Source organism: Elephas maximus, chromosome 5 (assembly GCF_024166365.1).
Source record: "Elephas maximus indicus isolate mEleMax1 chromosome 5, mEleMax1 primary haplotype, whole genome shotgun sequence".
Taxonomy (NCBI): Eukaryota; Metazoa; Chordata; class Mammalia; order Proboscidea; family Elephantidae; genus Elephas; species Elephas maximus.
Genome location: NC_064823.1, coordinates 97,123,068 through 97,143,632, shown reverse-complemented (window position 1 = coordinate 97,143,632; position 20,565 = coordinate 97,123,068).

Sequence of the window (20,565 nt, the reverse complement as noted above, 5' to 3'; positions counted from 1 at the left end):
GAAGAAAGTGGGAGGCCTCACTCTACCTGATTTCAGAACCCATTATACAGCCACAGTAGTCAAAACACCCTGGTACTGGTACAACAATAGGCTCATAGACCAATAGAACAGAATTGAGAACCCAGATATAAATCCATCCACATATAAGCAGCTGATATTTGACAAAGTCTTAGTGTCAGTTAATTGGGGAAAAGATAGTCTCTTTAACAAATGGTGCTGGCATAACTGGATATCCATTTGCAAAAAAATGAAACAGGACCCATACCTCACACCATGCAGAAAAACTAATTCCAAGTGGATCAAAGACCTAAACATAAAGACTAAAACAATAAAGATCATGAAAGAAAAAATAGGGACAATGTTAGGAGCCTTAATACAAGGCATAAACAGAATACAAATCATTACCAAAAATGATGAAGGGAAACCAGATAACCGGGAGCTCCTAAAAATCAAACACCTATGCTCATCTAAAGACTTCACCAAAAGAGTAAAAAGACCACCTACAGACTGGGAAAGAATTTTCAGCTATGACATCTCCAACCAGTGTCTGATGTCTAAAATCTATATGATTCTGTCAAAACTCAACCACAAAAAGACAAACAACCCAATCAAGAGGTGGGCAGAGGATATAAACATGCACTTCACTAAAGAAGATATTCAGGCAGCTAACAGATACATGAGAAAATGCTCTCGATCATTAGCCATTAGAGAAATGCAAATTAAAACTACGAAGAGATTCCATCTCACTCCAACAAGGCTGGCATTCATCCAAAAAACGCAAAATAATAAATGTTGGAGAGGCTGCGGAGAGATTGGAAGTCTTATACACTGCTGGTGGGAATGTCAAATGGTACAACCACTTTGGAAATCTATCTGGCGTTATCTTAAACAGTTAGAAATAGAACTACCATAAAAAAAAAAAAGAACTACCATCCAACCCAGAAATCCCACTCCTCGGAATATACCCTAGAGAAATAAAAGCCTTCACACAAACAGATATATGCACACCCATGTTTATTGCAGCTCTGTTTACAATAGCAAAAAGCTGGAAGCAACCAAGGTGTCCATCAACGGATGAATGGGTAAATAAATTGTGGTATATTCACACAATGGAATACTACGCATGGATGAAGAACAGTGACGAATCTGTGAAACATTTCATAACATGGAGGAACCTGGAAGGCATTATGCTGAGCGAAATTAGTCAGAGGCAAAAGGACAAATATTGTATAAGACCACTATTATAAGATCTTGAGAAATAGTATAAACTGAGAAGAACACATACTTTTGTGGTTATGAGGCGGGGAGGGAGGGAGGGTGGGAGAGGGTATTTTACTGATTAGTTAGTAGATAAGAACTGCTTTAGGTGAAGGGAAGGACAATGCTCAATACATGGAAGGTCAGCTCAACTGGACTGGATCAAAAGCAAAGAAGTTTCCGGGATAAACTGAATGCTTCGAAGGTCAGCGGAGCAAGGGCGGGGGTTTGGGGACTATGGTTCAAGAGGACTTCTAAGTCAATTGGCAAAATAATTCTATTATGAAAACGTTCTGCATCCCACTTTGAAATGTGGCATCTGGGGTCTTAAATGCTAACAAGCGGCCATCTAAGATGCATCAATTGGTCTCAACCCACCTGGAGCAAAGGAGAATGAAGAACACCAAGGTCACACGACAACTAAGAGCCCAAGAGACAGAAAGGGCCACATGAACCAGAGACCTACATCATCCTGAGACCAGAAGAACTAGTTGGTGCCCGGCACAACCGATGACTGCCCTAACAGGGAGCACAACAGAGAACCCCTGAGGGAGCAGGAGATCAGTGGGATGCAGACCCCAAATTCTCACAAAAAGACCAGACTTAATGGTCTGACTGAGACTAGAGGAATCCCGGTGGTCATGGTCCCCAAACCTTCTGTTGGCCCAGGACAGGAACCATTCCTGAAGACAACTCATCAGACATGAAAGGGACTGGACAGTGGGTAGGAGAGAGATGCTGATGAAGAGTGAGCTAATTATATCAGGTGGACACTTGAGACTGTGTTGGCATCTCCTGTCTGGAGAGGGGATGGAAGGATAGAGAGAGTTGGAAGCTGGCAAAATTGTCACGAAAAGAGAGACTGGAAGGGCTGACTCATTAGGGGCAGAGCAAGTGGGAGTACGGAGTAAGGTGTATATAAACTTATATGTGACAGTTTGATTTGATTTGTAAACGTTCACTTGAAGCTCAATAAAAGTTAATAAAAAATAAATGAATAAATAAATAAATAAAAGAGGTCCTTTGCAGCAGATTTACCCAATGCAATGTGTCTTTTGATTTCTTGACTGCTGCTTCCATGGCTGTTGATAGTGGACCCAAGTAAAATGAAATCTTTGACAACTTCATCCTTCTCTTCGTTTATCATAATGTCGCTCATTGGTCCAGTTGTGAGTGTTTTTGTTTTCTTTATGTTGAGGTGTAATCCATGCTGAAAGCTGATCTTCATTAGTAAGTGCTTCAAGTCCTTTTCACTTTCAGCAAGCAAGTTTGTGTCATCTGCATAATGCAGGTTGTTAATGAGTTTCTGCCAATCTTGATGCCCCATTCTTTTTCATACAGTCCAGCTTCTCAGATTATTTGCTCAGTATACAGATTGAATAAGTATGGTGAAAGGATACAACCTTGATGTACACCTTTGTTGACTTTAAACCAATCAGTATCCCCTTGTTCTGTCCGAATAACTGCCTCTTGATCTATGTAAAGGTTCCTCCTGAGCACAATTAAGTGTTCTGAGATTCCCATTCTTCTCAATGTTATCCATAATTTGTTATGATCCACACAGTTGAATGTCTTTCCCTAGTCAACAAAACACAGGTAAACATCCTTCTGGTATTCTCTGCATTCAGCCAGGATCCATCTGACATCAGCAATGATATCCCTGGTTCCCCATCCTCTTCTGAAACCAGCCTGAATTTCTGACAGTCCCTTGTCGATACACTGATGTAACCATTTTTGAATGATCTTCAGCAAAATTTTGCTTGCATGTGATATTGATAATATTGTTCTATAATTTCCGCATTTTTTTGGATCACCTTTCTTGGGAATAGGCATAAATATGGAAACCTTCCAGTCAGTTGGCCAGGATGCTGTCTTCCATATTTCTTGGCATAGACGAGTGAGCACCTCCAGCGCTGCATCAGTTTGTTGTAACATCTCAATTGATATTCCATCAATTCCTGGAGCCTTGTTTTTCACCAATGCCTTCAGAGCAGCTTGGACTCCTTCCTTCAGTACCATCGGTTCCTGATCATATGCTACATCTTGAAATAGCTGAACATCGACTAATACATGTTTTAATTATTTTCATCTTTTTTAAAGGACTATTAGGAGATTTTAAATTACATATATGGCTGCATTATACCTCTCTTAGTGCTACTCTAGACCCTATCCTTCTTGGGAACAAATAATAACTTTTAAGACTCAGCTCATAATTACCATATGTTAAGTGTTTTCCAATAAACTTAGCTGTAGTAATAATAATTGGGCTAGTAATAATAATACTAATATTTATTATGTCCTAAATACATCTCTTTATTATCATACATATTGTACTTTGTAATTTTTATTCTTTGTACAGATATTAAGTATTTAATAACTGTTATCCACCACACTTCTGTCAGTTTGTAATACTATTGTGGCCTGAGTGTTGCTGTGATGCTGGAAGCTGTTCCACCAGTATTTCAAATACCAACAGAGTCACCCATAGTGGATAATTTCAACAGAAATTCTAAACTGAGACAAACTAAGACAAAAGGCCTAGCAACCTGCTTTGAAAATTAGCCAGTGAAGTCTTTATGGCTCACAATAGAATTTTGTCTGATATAGTGCTGGAAGATGAGAACTTTGGTTGGAAAGCACTACAAAATAGCCACAATGATGGATTCAAACATGCTAACAATCATGAAGATGGGCAACATTTCATTATGTTGTACACAGGGACACCATGAGTCGTAACTAATCTGTTGGCAACTAATAACAACCATGTGTCGAGTTCTGGAAATATAAGATTGTTGTAAAAGAATTACTCCCCTTTTTCTTACACTTCCTTTACAAATGAGCATTTTGAAGTTTGTATTTAGCTGTTTGTCTATAACTCCTGTAGACTACTGAACTGAAAGTACTAGGATTTATTTATCTTTCCTTTTTTTTAATTGTAGTGAAATTCACATAACATAAAATTAATCATTTTAAAGTATAAAACTCAGAGACACTTAACACGTTCACAATGTTGTGCTACCATCACCTCTATCAAGTTCCAAAATATTTTTTTGCTTGAAAATAAAACTCCATAACCCATAGCAGTTAATACCCAAACTTCCCCTCTCTTCAGCTGCCCCATCTCCCCAAACAGCAATATGCTTTCTATCTCTATCGATTTACTTATTCTGGGTATTTTATGTAAATAAATTAATCCAATAGGTAAGTTTTTGGATCTGGCTTCTTTCATTTAGCACAATGTTTTCAAGGTTCATCCATATACACATGTCATTACTTCTTTCCTCTTAATGGCTGATTAATATTCCATTGCATGCATATACCACCTTTTGTTCAACTCTTCATTTGTTGATGGACACTTGGGTTGTTTACACATTTTTATTATTGTGAATTTTGCTGCAATGAGCATTCACATATAAGCATCTCTTTGAGTCCTGTTTTAATTACTTTCAAGTATATACGTAGGAGTGGACTGACTGGGTCTTATGGTAACTATATATTTAACTTTTTGAGGGCATGGCAGATTGTATTCCATAGTGATTAAACATTTTTACATTCTCAGTAGCAATGGATGAGAGAGCCAAATTCTCCACATTCTTGCTGACTCTTGTCATTTTCCACTTTTTTTTTTTTTTTTTAATGCAGTCATTCTAGTAGATGTGAAGTGGTATCTCATTGTGATTTTGATTTACGTTTCCCTAATGGCTAATGATGTTCAGCATCCTTTAATGGTCTTTTGTCCATTTGTATACATTCTTTGGAAAAAAGTCTATGTAAATCCTTTGTGTTTTTTTAATTGGGTTAGTTTGTTTATTATTAAATTGTTAAGAGTTCTTTATATATTCTGGATAGTAGGTCTTCATGAGCTATATGATTTAAAAATATTTTATCCCATTTTGTAGTCTGTCTTTTCATTTATTGAGACTGTCTGTAGTGATTTCTATGTCTGTACCTCCTCCCAGGCAATTTTTGTTAGTTTCTGCTATGAATGGGACATCCTTTCTTGTTTCTTTGCATGTCTTGTAATTTTTTTTGAAAATTGTACATTTTGTATATTATAATGTGGAAACTCTGAAAATCAAATCTGTACCTCTCCTTAGAGCTTATTTTTGTTGTAGCTCTGGTAGTTGTTTTTTTAGTAACTTTTTCTAAATCATTTTTATAAAGATTGATTTATTGTCACATATGGTTTCTAAAGGTTCTCATTCTTCAGCTTGTGGTCAGTTAGTGTTTTGAAAAAGATTTTCTTGAATTCCTGGGACACACATACATACATAAGTAAATATATAAAAACACAACTCTCCTGGTGTTTTCAGATTGGCCCTGTGTTGGGAAAGTCATTCAATGTTTTGCCAGGTGATTTACAACTCTACCTGGGCCTTCACTTCCTGCTTATAGTTACCTCAAAGATCAGTCCTTGGTGAAAACTTGGGGTCCTTTCAGATATTTGCTGAACAAGTGTTCTGCTTTAGGCATGCATGCGCTTTTCTAAATTTTCTGGTATATAGGGTACTGTTTGTTACCCTAATCCTTCAAAGAACCTCTGCAGTTTTTGTTCCCAGGTTTCTGGCACAATCTTTTTTTTTTTTCTTGACTCAACTGTAATCTTTTGCCCCATGAACCAACAGATTATTCATTTGTATTTTAATGTTTCGAGGCATGTACTCTGCTTAGCCAATTTTGAGCTTTGAGCTAGGCAAAACAAAGGCAAGGACTTTGCATCAGTCCTTCCTACAGTCCGCAGTTAGGTCAGAACAAACTAACACAGTTCTTTGAGAACAAGCAATCATCTTCCTCTGGATATAGTGACTGGGATCACAAAACGGGAATGTGGGTTGCATTATTCAAGACTGTCACTGAGCAGGAGAGGTGGATAAGGTAAAGATAATTAAAAATGTTACAAAACTTTGCTATCATTTTTATGCTGCCTTTTTATTGACTGCATTTGCTTGGTTGCTATAAACCTTTCACTCTCCTCCAGAGTTCCAATAAAGTTGATTTTGATGCCATTGCTGCTATCTTTGGTGTTTCTATAGATTAACAGTTCCATGTGGCTAACTACTCCACCGTTTTTGTGATGTCACTCCTATTTATCTTTTTGATAGTAGTATTCAGAAAAATATCATAAAAAGAGTACTCAGTAATTTTGAAATAAATACATGAGTGAGTAAATATTAAGTGTTTTATAGTTAAATGATTACTTCGTCTGCAAAATGTGCATCTGATATTCTGGAAAATAACTTTTCTTAAACATAAAGCCATACCCTATGAAATAGTACAACATTAATTGCTTCAGGGTGAAGGTAAACAAAAATATAAGGAATCCCACAGTGATTAGATTTCACGCCTCATTAGATATAAGAATGTCTTTATATCCACTAGATACTGCTACAACTTAAAATCTACATGAATTTGCAATTAAAAAAATTCATTGACTATATAATGTCAACTATAATCAACCAAATATTTTCCTTATGTGTTTTTGGTGCATACTAAAAAATAATTTAAAGAATAAACAGTAATAAAAATTTACCTTATGTGTCCTAGCTGTGCCCCAATTCCACACACACACACAAATATTCCCTTGAAACTTGCAGTTTAACAGTGAATTCAACATATTAGGAAAATATATCGTTTATTTCTAAGTGAGAAATTTATTGCTCCAGCAACTAAGAGTACCACCAGTAGACTGCCTTTTGCTTATAGCCTGAAGGTTTGCTTCAGATTCAAGAACAAACTTACCCAAGGTAATGTTTCTTCCTGTAGAAAAAGACGTACCATGCCAACACTAATTAAAAATAAAGTAGCTGATGTGATTATATTAATATCAAAGTCAATTTTAGGCAAACTGTATTAGACATAAAGAGGATCTTTTATAATGACAAATGGACTAATCAAATGGAAATTTTAAATTTGTCTGTTTCCAGTGACTTTTTTAAAGATATAAACAGCAAAAACTGGCAGAATCAAAATAAAAATCAAATCCACAAAGGTAGTTTGGGATTTTAAAACAGAGCAAGTAGATCTCTTCTCCTCCCTGAACACTACCCCTCCAAAAACAAAACAACCAAACTAACAAAAAACTAGTAAGGATATAAAGCCAAAAAATCCACTGCCATTGAGTTGATTCCTACTCATAGAGACCTTATAGGACTGCCCCATAAGGTTTCCTAGGGTGTAATTTTTACAGATGCAGGCTGCCACATCTTTCTCTTGCAGAGCTACTGGTGAGTTTGAACCACCGATCTTTTTGTTAAAAGCAAAGTTCTTAACCCATGTGCCACCAGGGCTCCTTAGAAAGGCTGTAGAAGACTGGAATAATAAAATCAACCAGCTTAGCCCAATTGACATTTTTGTAATCATATAATTTAAAATGCAGAGGAATTCTCTTCAAGAGCATGTGGACTATTTATTACATTCAATTGTATGCTAGCCATAAATTAAGTCTCATTAAACTTCTAACTTTTCGAACCACGGTAGAAATGAACTAGATATGAATGATACATATTATAATTTAAATTTTTCAAGTATTTGATAATTAAGCAAAATAGTTTTAAGTAATTCAGGGAGCAAAAGAAAAAAATCACACTGGCAAATAGAAAAATGTATGGAACTGATGAAAAATAAAAATATGACTTACAAACCCACTGAACTTCAGATGAAGTAGTGCTTAGGGAAAAAATATAGCTTTAAATACATACATTAGAGAAAGAAAAATATTTAAAATCAATTACCTAAATGCTTTTTTCAAAAGGCTAGGAAAAAACACCCAAATGAAACACAAAGTAGAAGGAAGAAAATAATAAGAATAAAAACTTAAATCAGTGATATAGAAAACAAATATATATCAACAGCATTAAATTTTAGTTTTCTTTTTTTTACAGGTATGAATAAAGTTAAAAAAAATCACACAACACCAATCAAGGGAAAAAAAAAATCAAAATGAGTTATCAAACGGGACATCATGTCGCATCCTGGAGACATTAAAAAGGAAATATACAGCCTAAGGACAAAATTTAGCAATTTGATTATATGAGTATTCCCTTAAGAAGAACAACTTATTTAAATCAATATGAAGAAAAGAGAAAGAGAGGGGAAAGAAAATCTGACTAGTTATATATCTGTTAAAGAGATTGGATTTATATTTAAAAAAGCCTGTCCATTAAGATAATCTGTTTGTCCTAATAACTTCATCAATACATTCTATCACAAATTAAAGAAGGAATCAGAGAACTTTTTCAGAAAATTTTTCAAAAAATAAATGGAGAAGGAACAGTTTCTGACTCATTTTTTGAGGTCAGTGTAAGCCCAATACCGAAACTTGATAAGATCTTTCTAAGAATGTTAAATATCTCTATTTTACCATAAGAAATGCAAAAATTCTAAGCAAACATTGTGCAAAGTAAATCCAGAAATACAAAATATTAATACTATAACAGGACCTAATGAATTTCATTACAAGAATGCAAAGTTAGATTGACATTTGAAAATCAACTAATGTAATTAATTTATTAATATATGTGAGAGGTGAACTATATGATCATCTCAATAGATACAGAAGAAAAGCATTTGAGGATAAAACCTAACAGGTCTTTCTCATGAAGAATAAAACTCTCCATGAATTAGAAATAGAAAAGAGAATTTTTAGTCAAGTAAAGTGTATCTTTAACAATCTTTTATTTAACATCATATATAATGTACTTGAAATCAGATAAGTTTTTGTAATGTCACCATTTTTTTCAACATTTTATTTGATGCCCCAGACAAGTAAGATACATACTCAAATATTAAAAAAAAATGGAACAGTGAAACAAAATGCATGGTCCTAAAAGAAACTCACACTTTTATAAATCATGTGATTCATGAGAAATAGTCCATTATATTTCAGTGGGGAAAAGATAATCTTTTTAAAATGTGGATCTGGTTAAAATAAATCTCTTTATGAAAAAAGATTGAACGGTAACCTGTGTATCACACTAAAATTCAAATTTATTTAAGATGCCTCATAGACCTACATAGGAAAGATAATAATGCTTACAGAAGACAAGATTAGATCTTAGGAGAGTAATTTATTTTTAATTTGAAATAAAAATATTGGAAAATTTTAATAATGTAAATTAAAAATGGTTTATAAAAAGATGCTCATAAGAATAAAAAGCAAATTGCAGACCGAATGTATACGTTTGCCTCATATATATTAACATGTGTATGTATATAGTTGATATAGATAGGCAGGTAGATGGATAGATAGATGGATACATATTTAAGCATATATTTTTGCTATTGAGCTTTTTTTTAAAACCTTCAAAAATGAGTTTTGTCGAGAATAGATAAAGAACTTTCACTCATCAGTAAGAAGACATATAACCCAACAAAAATGGGCACAAATTTTGGAAAAGCACTTCAGAGAAACATATTTAAAAACAACTAATAAGCACATGGAAAGGTGCCCAACATTAAGAGTTACTAGAGCGTGTAAATAAAACCACAATGAGGTTACAATCACTTGCTGAAATGCATAAAATAGGGCTAACACTATTGACGTTGAGGTGCAATCAGAACTTTCTGCTTTGCTAGTGGAAATGTAAATTAGTACAAAAATTTTGGAAAGCAAAAACAAAACTAAACTTAAAACTAAACCTATTTCCATCATTTAGCAGGTCAACTCCAAGATATGCACCAAAAATAAAATAAGTGCTTATATCCACCAAAGAATGTATACAAAAATCATCTTTATTCATGATAATCTCAACCTGAAAACCACCCAAAAGTATGTTGCACATTGAATGGGTAAATTAATTACTATACAATAAAAATGAACTACTGCTACATACAGCAACACTAATGGATTTTGTGCCCCTAATTTTGGGAAGACACATGACACATAGGAGCAGGTATATACATGGTTTTATTTATATGAATATCAAAAGCAGGCAAAATATATCTATGGTGTCAGAGTAGTGGTTACCTCTGGAGAAGTGTTGATAAGAATATCCCATAGGAGAGCCCTCTGGAGTGTAACCAATGGTTTATATATTGGCCAGAATGACTTTTTTTTTTTTTTGCCTTAATAGTTGTGCATCATAGTGTATTGTATCTCAATACATATTTTTATTTTTTAAAACACGTATTAGATCCTATATAGAGAATTAATTACAGAGGAAAAAAATTAACAAACTCTAGTTGCAAAGGTGACTTGTATTGGGGAATCAGTAAAAGTGGAACAAAGTAGGAATATTCAAGGGATATATTTGAGACGGAACTATCAGGACCTGTTCTCAGGATGGCATGGGATTGTCAGATAAAATAAAATGCTCATTTAGTACTGGAAGATTAGAGAAGGGTAGGAGTCTTTGGTGGCACAAACATTAAATATGTTCAGTTCCCACCTAGAGGTGCCTCAGATAAAGGCCTGGCAATCTACTTCCAAAAAAAACAACCATTAAAACCTTATGGAGCGTAGTTCTACTCTGACACATACGGGGTCACCATGAGTCTAAATTGACTGGTTAGGGAGGGGTGGAGTAAATAGACATATTTTCTCACAAAAGAACAGTAAATTTTAGATTTTTCAAGTATCTTTTATTTGCCAAAATGGACACTTACATAAAAAAGGAAAAAAAGTGATAAAACATCTCCTAATTCCACGTTGAAAAACATATGGATGCAAATATATTCTGGCATTAAACTTATATTCACTACACAGCTAAATTTTCAGTTTGCCTAGTTATATGCTTAGTATATAAATCTCTTGTAATAAATTATCAAGCACACTGAACAGCTGGCCAAATTTTTCTTTTTTACAGAAAGGCTCATTAGAAATCACCAACTTATCTTTAAATTCTTTGAACATGTGGTGAAAAATCTGAATTTATAAGTTATGTCTTAGCTGCAGACAGCCTGCATCATTGATCTTGCTGATTGATATGCTAGGAACAGGTTCTGATGAAGGAGGATTTTTAATTTATTACTATTTAAATATTTTATAATATATATTTTTTCTTATTCAGCACAAGTGGTCAGTGAGATATATTCCAGAAGCTTTTTCAGAATGTTGATAAACTGATGTATTTAAAGAATTTTAAGGTTTTTTCCATTTTTTATTTTCCTATTGCTTTTATCATCTCTTATTGATCTTTTGATTAAAAATGACAATATTAGGAACACTTGAAGTTTTCCAATTAGGTATTCTGCTGATAATTAAGGGTATATCTAGATAAATTTTTATCTCTAGGATGCTGTAATAGATGTGAAAATATTTTCTAAATCTTTCCAAATAGTTTGCTGCTTAATTTGCCTTAATATGTATGTCTTCGTTATCTAGTGCTGCTATAAAAGAAATACCACAAGTGGATAGATTTAACAAATAGTTTATTCTCTCATAGTTTAAGAGGCTAGAAGTTCAAATTTAGGGTGCCAGCTCTAGGAGAAGACTTTTTCTTTCTGTCGGCTATAGGGGAAAGTCCTTGTCATTAACCTTTCCTTGGGTCGAGGAGTTTCTGAGCTCAGAGACCCCAGGTCCAAAGTACATGCTCTTTTCTTGGCTCTTCTTGCTTGGTGGTGATGAGGTTACCCTCCTCTCTGCTCAATTCACTCCTTCATGTCTCAAAAGTGATTGACTCAAAATATAACCTAATCATGTAGATTGAGTCCTGCCTCATTAACATTAATACCATTAATCCTCCCTCATTAACACCATTAAAAAAAAACTAAAATCAAACCCATTGTAGTTGAGTCTACTCCAACTCATAATGACCCTACAGAACAGAGTAGAACTGTCCCATATAGTTTCCAAGGAGCACCTGGCGGCTTCAAACTGCCGACCTTTTGGTTAACAGCCATAACTCATAGAGTTATTAACATCATAGAGGTTAGGAATTACAATAAATAGGATAATCACCTCAGATCACAAAACGGTGGACAACCACACAAAACTGGGAATCATGGCCTAGCCAAATCAATACACTTTTTTGGGGGCCAGAATTCAACCTACAAAATGTACTTCATTTTTTGTAGTTTTTCTATTGAGAAAACACCATAAATCAATTATTTTCACAATTGAAAATGTTTTTAATAATTTCAGGATTTGGTTCAATTTTTCTCTATAAACTTCATTTGACAATAATGTTTATCTATTTAAAGGCATGACTGAGATTTTTTATTATAAAATAGTAATTGATTTTTCTGTCTGTTCCTTCTGATAGATTTGAAAACATTCGTTATCTTATGCTTTATATATTAGTCATAATTTAGTAATTTTTCACAGAGAAAATATTAAATTATCAAAGATTTCATTTTACTTGGATCCACAATCAACCCTCATAGAAGCAACAGTCAAGAAATCACACGATGTGTTGCGTTGGGCAAATCAGCTGCAAAAGATTTCTTTAAAGTGTTGAAGCTAAGATGTTACCTTGAGGACTAAGGTCTGCCTGACTCAAGCCATGGTAGTTTTAATTGCCTCATATGCATGCGAAAGCTGGACAATGAATAAGGAAGATCAAAGAAGAATTGATGCCTTTGAATTATGGTATTGGCAAAGAATATCAAAAACACCATGGACTGCCAGAAGAACAAACAAATCTGTCTTGGAAGAAGTACAGCCGGAATACTTCTTAGATGCATGGATGGCGAGACTTCATCTCACGTACTATGGACATGTCATCAGAAGAGACCAGTCAATGGAGAAGGTTATCATGCTTGTTAAAGTAGAGGGTCTGTGAAAAAGAGGAAGCTCCTCAGTGAGATGGATTGACACAGCGGTTGCAACATGGGCTGAAACATAGCGTTGATTGTGGGGATGGCACAGAACCCAGCAGTGTTTTGTTCTGTTGTACTTAGAGACCCTATGAGTCAGAAACGACTCAAGGGCACCTAACAACAATTTAATAATTATAAAGTTGATTTGTGAATTTAACATTCTTATTAAATTATTAGAAAGTCATATTATGTTTACCACTCATAAATAAAATATAAGTAAGAGATTTATGGAATTTTATCCATGAATTTGACTCCCAAAATTAATCTCAAGCCTTCTATGATCACTACAGATGATCTCAAAATCTGATGATCTATTCATTACTTATGATATTTTGGTCAGTCTTGCAATATTGTTTTCCATCTTTCCAACAGTAGAATACAAATAGGACTAAATGCCTATGGATTTTATATGCTCTATTTCTGATTTTTACCACTGTAGTACATAGATATGAATGAGGTTATCGATTACATACACTAAAGCAATAGCCTTTTAAATATCCATACTACATCAGCACTTTCTGCTCAAATCTATTTTTTATACTTGAGCCAGGGTGATCTTTTTAAAATTTTAGATATGATTATGTCATTATCCTGGTAGAAACCTGTTCATGTTTTTCCACTACTTTAGGGTAACAACCAGCATATTTAACAAGGGCTCTCAATAGTTACCTCACCTAGAAAAGACCTCTCTACCCTGTAAAAACCAAAAAACCAAACCCAATGCCGTCAAGTCGATTCCGACTCATAGCGACCCTATAGGGCAGAGTAGAACTGCCCCACAGAGTTTCCAAGGAGCACCTGGTGGCTTCAAACTGCCAGACCTTTGGTTAGCAGCCATAGCACTTAACCACTATGCCACAGGTTTTCCTCTATACTGTAGCACATACTTATCTCCCTAGTTCCCTCTCAGTCCACTCTGTGCCTCCATGTTTCAACCATAATATTTGAGCTAAAGTGTCTGTACTTAGTCCAGAGTCTGCGGATTTTTGTTTTCAAATGTTCTTCCCTGTACCTGAAACTCCTTATCCCTTTCTCTTTCATATGCCTCTTGGCCTAATTAACTATTACTCAGTCCTCATACTTAAAAACATTTCTTGCTTCTTTTTTAGGGAAGCTTTCCATAACTCCACAGTATAAGTCAGGTTGCCTATTGATATGTTTGTAATAAATTGCAAGCTCTTGCATAGTATTTATCATTTTTGTTTTATTTGTTATGAATACTTGATTAATATGTCATTGTTCTAAACCAAAAACTTCATAAGAATCTTACTTCTTATCATGTTATCTTACACAACTTTCATAGTACCACCTACTTGTGAAGCATTTGATCAATAGTTGTTGAATAAATAGTTGTTGAATAATCAATAGTTGTTGAAATCACCATGAAATCTAAATGTTTTCTCCATTTTTTGAATAAAAGAGTTATAGCAATATAACCAATATATGTAAGTAAACATAGTTGTTTTTATATTTAAAAAATTGTCAAATGCATCATAATATAAAATCAATCCTTGTGAATTTTGTTTGGAGACTCTTATGTAATTAAAAAAGCAAGAAATCAAAATATGTGAAAACTAGTAGTTTTTAAATAATCTAATGTAAGGCTAAAATATATAGTTTATTAGGGACAATACCTAGAGTAAGCATCCAAAAAATAAATTTTTTAAAGGGAATAAATTATCTCAGTCTTACTTTTTGAAGGGTATACTTTTGAGTGAAAACAAGGAATGTTATATTAAAAAAAGTATTTGGGATAGGTGGTTTACAGTGCAAAGCTGTTTCTTAGTAGTTGGGGCACGCCTTTTCTTTCCCTGCAGCACTCCTTAGTAAAGTGGTCCTTTGTGTGGAAATAATGTTTTCTCAGCTCCATGCTAAGGCACTGAATCCCGCAGTGCTTTAGATCTACCTACTCATTGATGAATGAGGATCACAGAGGTTTCAGGGGATATATAGCTTATCAGAGGAGAGAAAAGTTTAACGTCTTTCTACCTCCTCAACTATTCAGGCAAAACACTGACTACAAGGTGAACCCTAAGGGTACATGCTGTGTGAACAGAAAGTGCAACATCAAAAGCGAAATGTGTATAGAACTAAAAGCTAAGAAGTAATGAATGGTCTAACAATAGTACCATATATAAATCCTGGAAAATATGCTATTAAATTTTCTATTGTTGTCCTATCCAAAATAAGCTCCTTGCATTATCACAAATTATTAATATGACCTCATGTGACGGTTCTCAGCCTCAATGGCAAAAATTTTAGGACTATATATTTAAAAATGGAGTTGAGGTGAGTATCACTGCAATCTGTTTATTTAGTGGCGATTTGCATTTTTTTAAATTATGTTTTAGGTAAAAGTTTACAAAGCAAATTCATTTCTAACTCAAAATTTTGTATACAGATTATTTTGTGACCTTGGTTGCAATCTCCACAAGGTGTCAGCACTCTCCCCCTTTCCCTTTATACCCAGGGTTCCCATGTCCATTAGTCCAGGTTTCCTGTCCCTTCCTGCCTTTTCTTCTTTGCTTTTGGGCAGGTGTTGCTCATTTGGTCTCACATACTTGACTGAACTAAGAAACACATTCCTCATGTGTATTATTATTTATTTCATAGGCCTGTCTAATCTTCCACTAAAAGGTGGGTTTCAGGAGTGGCTTCAGTTGTGAATTAGCCGGGTTTCGAGGGGCAGTCTCAGTGGTCCCTCCAGAAACTGTCAGACCAGTAAAGCTGCTTTTCTTTTTTTTTTCTTTGTGAATTTGAATTGTGTTCTACATTTTTCTTCCACTCTATATGGGAACCTCTCTTGTGGTCCCTGTTAGATCGGTCAGTTTATGGTAGCCAGAATTCTGGGCTCAGGTGGGTAAAGGCTATTTGTTGAAGTGGCCCATTAGTCCTTTGGGTTTTTAAAGTACCTTTTATTTGTGAAAATGAACACTTACATAAAATAGAAAAAAAAAAGGAAAAAGTGATAAAACAACTTGTGTCTTCGGTTTCCTTCATTCTCCTTTGCTCCAAATGTGATGTGACCAATAGATGTATTTTGAGATGGCTACTCACAAGCTTTTAAACACCAAATGCTACACATCAAAGTAGGATGTAGAACATTTTCTTTTATGAGCTATGTTTTGCCAGTTGACCTAGATATCCCCCCTGATCATGGTCCCTAGCCCTCAGCCCCAGTAACTCAGCCCCTCAAAGAGTTTAGATGTGCCCAAGAAGCTTCTGTGGCTTTGCCTTGGTCAAGTTATGCTGACTTTCCTCATGTTGTGTGTTGTTTTTCCTTTCATCAAAGTTAACATGTCTATTATCTAGATGGATTGATATAGTCATTGCAACAATGGGCTCAAGCATAACTATTGTGAGGATGGCACAGGGTCCGGCAATGTTCTGTTCTATTGTACACAGGGTCCCTGTGAGTCAGAGTAGGCTCGAGGGCACGTAACAACAACAACAACAATTACCTAGTTAGTGATTTCCCCTTTCCACCCATCCAGTCCTTCATAACCATCAAAGATTAATTTTTGTTTGGGTGTAAATCTTTACTTGGATTTTTATAATAGCGGTATCATGCAATATTTGTGACTGACTTATTGCACTGGGCATAATGCTTTTCAGATTCATCTATGTTGTAAGATGTTTTGGAGACTCATCATTTTTCTTTATCATTGCTTAGTATTCCATTGTGTGCATGTACCATAATTTGTTTATGCATTCATCTGTTGATGGCCACTTAGGTTGTTTCTTTTTGCTATTGTGAATAATGCTGCAGTGAACATGGGTGTGCATATGTCTATTCACGTGATGGTTCTTGTTTATCTAGGGTATATGTCTAAGACTAGGATTGCCTGATCTCATGGTATTTCTATTTCTAGTTTTTTTAAAGGGGCACTATATCATTTTCTGTAGTGATTGTTCCGTTTTACATCCCCACCAGCAGTTTATAAGAGTTGCAATCTCCCCGCAACCTCTCCAACATTTGTAATTTTCTTTTTTTTTAATTATTATTAGTGCCAGTAATAAGGGGGTGAGAGGGTATCTCCTTATACTCTTGATTTGCATTTCTCTAGCGGCACAGTGGTTAAGAGCTTGGCTGCTGACCAAAAGGTCTCCAGTTAAAATTTACCAACCCCTTTTTGGAAAATGTGCAAAGCAGTTCTACTCTGTCCCATACCTCAAGCACAATGAGTTTGGTTTGACTAATGGCTAATACTTGGAGCAATTCCTCATGTGTCTGTTAGCCACCTGAATGTCTTCTTTGATGAAGTGTCTGTTCATATCCATTGCCCATTTTTAAATTGGGTTATTTGTCTTTTTGTTATTGAGTGTTGAAGTATTCTACAGATTTTAAATGTTAGACCCCTGGTGGATATATCATTGCCAAAATTTTTTTCCTAGTCAGTAGATCGCTCTTTTTATTCTTTTGGTGAGTCTTTTGATGAGCATACATGCTTAAGTTTTAATAGCTCCCAGTAATCTAGTTTATCTTCTGGTATTTGTGAATTATTAGTTACGGTTTGTAATAGGGCCCCTAGTGTTTCCTTATTTTTATTTCCATGATCTTTATCATTTTAGGTTTTATATTTAGGTCTTATATCCATTTTGAATTATTTTTTTGTGTGTGTGGTGTGCGGTATGGGTCCTGTTTCAGTTTTTTACAGATAGACATCCAGTTTTGCCAGCACTGTTAGTTAAAAAGAATATCTTTTTCAATTTAATGAACTTTGGTCCTTTGTCAAAGATCAGTTGATCATAGGTGGATGGACTTACATCTAGGTTTTCAATTCTGTTCCAATGGACTTTGTGTCTGTCCTTGTACCAGTACCAGGCTGTATTGACTACCATGGTTGTACACTAGTTTCTAAGATCAGGTAGGGTGAGGCCTACTACTTTGTTTCTTTTCTTCAATAATGCCTTGCTTATCTGAGGCCTCTTTCCTTTCCATATAAAGTTGGTGATTAGTTTTTCCATCTCGTTAAAGAATGCTGTTGGTGTTTGGATGGAGATTACATTTTATCTGTAGATCCCTTTAGGTGGAATTGACAGTTTCATAATGTTGGGTCTTTCTATCCAGGAGCATGGTATGTTTTTCCTTTTATATAGGCCTCTTTTGGTTTCTTGTAGTAGTGTTTTGCAGTTTTCTTTGTGTAGGTCTTTTATGTCCCTGGTTAGATTTATTCCTAAGTATTTTATCTTTTTACAGGATATTATAAATGGCATTGTTTTCCTGATTTCCTTTTCGAAGTTTTGTTGTTGGTGACTAGGAATTCAACTGATTTTTTATGTTGATTTTGTATCCTGCTACTTTGCTGAATCTTTCTATTAGTTCAAGTAATTTTCTTGTGGAATCTTGGGATCATATCATCTGTGAACAGGCATAGTTTTGCTTCTTCCTTTCCAATTTGATGCCCTTTATTTCTTGCCTTCTTGCTCTAGCTAGAACTTCCAGGACAGGAGTGGTGATAAAGGGCATCCTTGCTTATTCCTGTTCTCAGGGCAGAATGCTTTCAACCTCTCTTGAGAATAATGTTGGCTTTTTGTTTTGCTTTTTGTTTTGTATAGATGCCCTTTATTATGTTGGGGAATTTCTCTTCTATACCTATTTTAATGAGAATTTTTATCAGGAATGGTTTTTGCACTTTATCAAATGCCTTTTGTTTGTTGATTGAGAAGATTATGTGTTGATTGAGAAGATTATGTGGTTCTTTTGCTCTTTTATGTGGCGGGTTATGTTAATTGATTTTCTAATGTTGTACCATCTTTGCATACCTGATATGAATCCCATTTCATCATGGTGTATTATTATTATTATTTTATATGATGCTGAATTGTATTGACTAGAATTTTGGTGAAAATTTTTGAATCTATGTTCATGAGAGATACTGGTCTGTAATTTTCTTTCTTTTTTTTTTTTTTTTTTTTTATCTGTGGTGTCTTTGCCTGGCCTTGGTATCAGAGTTATGCTGGCTTCATAGTATGAATTTGAGAGTATTCCTTCATTTTTTATGCTCTGAAATAGTTTGAGTAGTACTGGTGTGAGCTCTTCTCTGAATGTTCGGTAGAATTTCCCAGTGAAGCCGTCGGGCCAGTGTTTTTTTCCTGGGAGTTTTTTTTTTTTTTTTTTTTAAATTACCTTTTCAGTCTCTTCTCTTTTTATGGGTCTGTTCAGAGTTTCTACCTCACTTAGTGTTAATTTAGGTAAGTAGTATATTTCAAGAAATTTGTCCATTTCCTCTAGGTTCCCAAATTTTTTGGACTACAATTTTTCATAGTATTCTGTTATGATCCTTTTTATTTCAGTTGGGTTTGTTTTAATGTCCCCCTTCCCATTTCAATTCTTATTTGAGTTATTTGCTTCCTCCCCTGTTTTTCTTTTGTTAGTTTGGCCCATGATTTGTCTATTTTGTTGATCTTTTCAAAGAACCAATTTTTTTTTCTTGTTGATTTTTTCTATTGTTTTTCTGTTCTTTTCCATTCTCTATTTCACTTATTTCTTCTCTAATCTTTATTATTTCCTTTCTTTCTTCAGGTGCCTGTGGATTTCCTTTCTGTTCTCTTTCTATTTGTTCAAGTTGTTGTGCTAACATTTTTTATTTTCACCCATTCTTTTTTGATGTATGAGTTTACTGCTATAAATTGACCTCTGAGCACTGCCTTTGCTGTGTCCCAAAGGTTTTCACATGATGTGTTTTCAATCTCATTTAATTCTAGGAATTTTTTTTTATTCCCTCTTTGATTTCTTCTATTACCCAGTTTTCTTTTTTCTTTTAAGCAAGGTTTTATTCAGTTTCCATGTAGTTGATTTTTTTCCTTGCTATTCCTGTTATTGATTTCTACTTCTATGGTGGTGTAATCAGAGAGAATGCTTTGTATCATTTTGATGTTTTGGATATTTTGAGAGGTTTTTGTGGCCTAAAATATGGCCTATTCTGGAGAATGTTCCATGTGCATTAGAAAGTATGCATATTTTCATGCTGTTCGGTGAAGAGTTCTATATTTGTCTATGAGGTGAAGTTGGTTTATTTTGGCCTTTAGCTCTTCTATATCTTCACCTAGTTTCTTTCAAGAAGTTCTGTCTAGTAAGAGTGGTGTGTTGAAGTCTTCTAGTATTATTGCAGGCTTTTTTATTTCTCCTTTCAGTTTTTTTAGAGTGTTTTATGTATTTTGAAGTCCTGCCATTAGGTGTGTATATATTTAATAAGGTAATGTCTTCTTGGTTGATTGCCCCTTTAACTGTTATTTAATGTATTTCTTCCTGTTATGGTTGATTTTACCTTAAAGACTATTTTATCTGAGATTAGTATTGACACTGCTATCCTTTTTTGGTACTGTTTGCTTGATATATTTTTTCCCACCCTTTGGTTTTTAACTATGTCTTTGTGTCTAAAATGTGTCTCTTGTAGATAGCGTATTGATGGACTGTGCTTTTTTTGGGGAGGGGGGGATGATCAGGATTTATTTTAGAATGTCAAGTGAAGTTTTCCATGGATAGTGCCTTTTACAGAGTAACCTCTGAAGGCATGCTGTTGTGGTCATTGTTATTATTACGGTGGT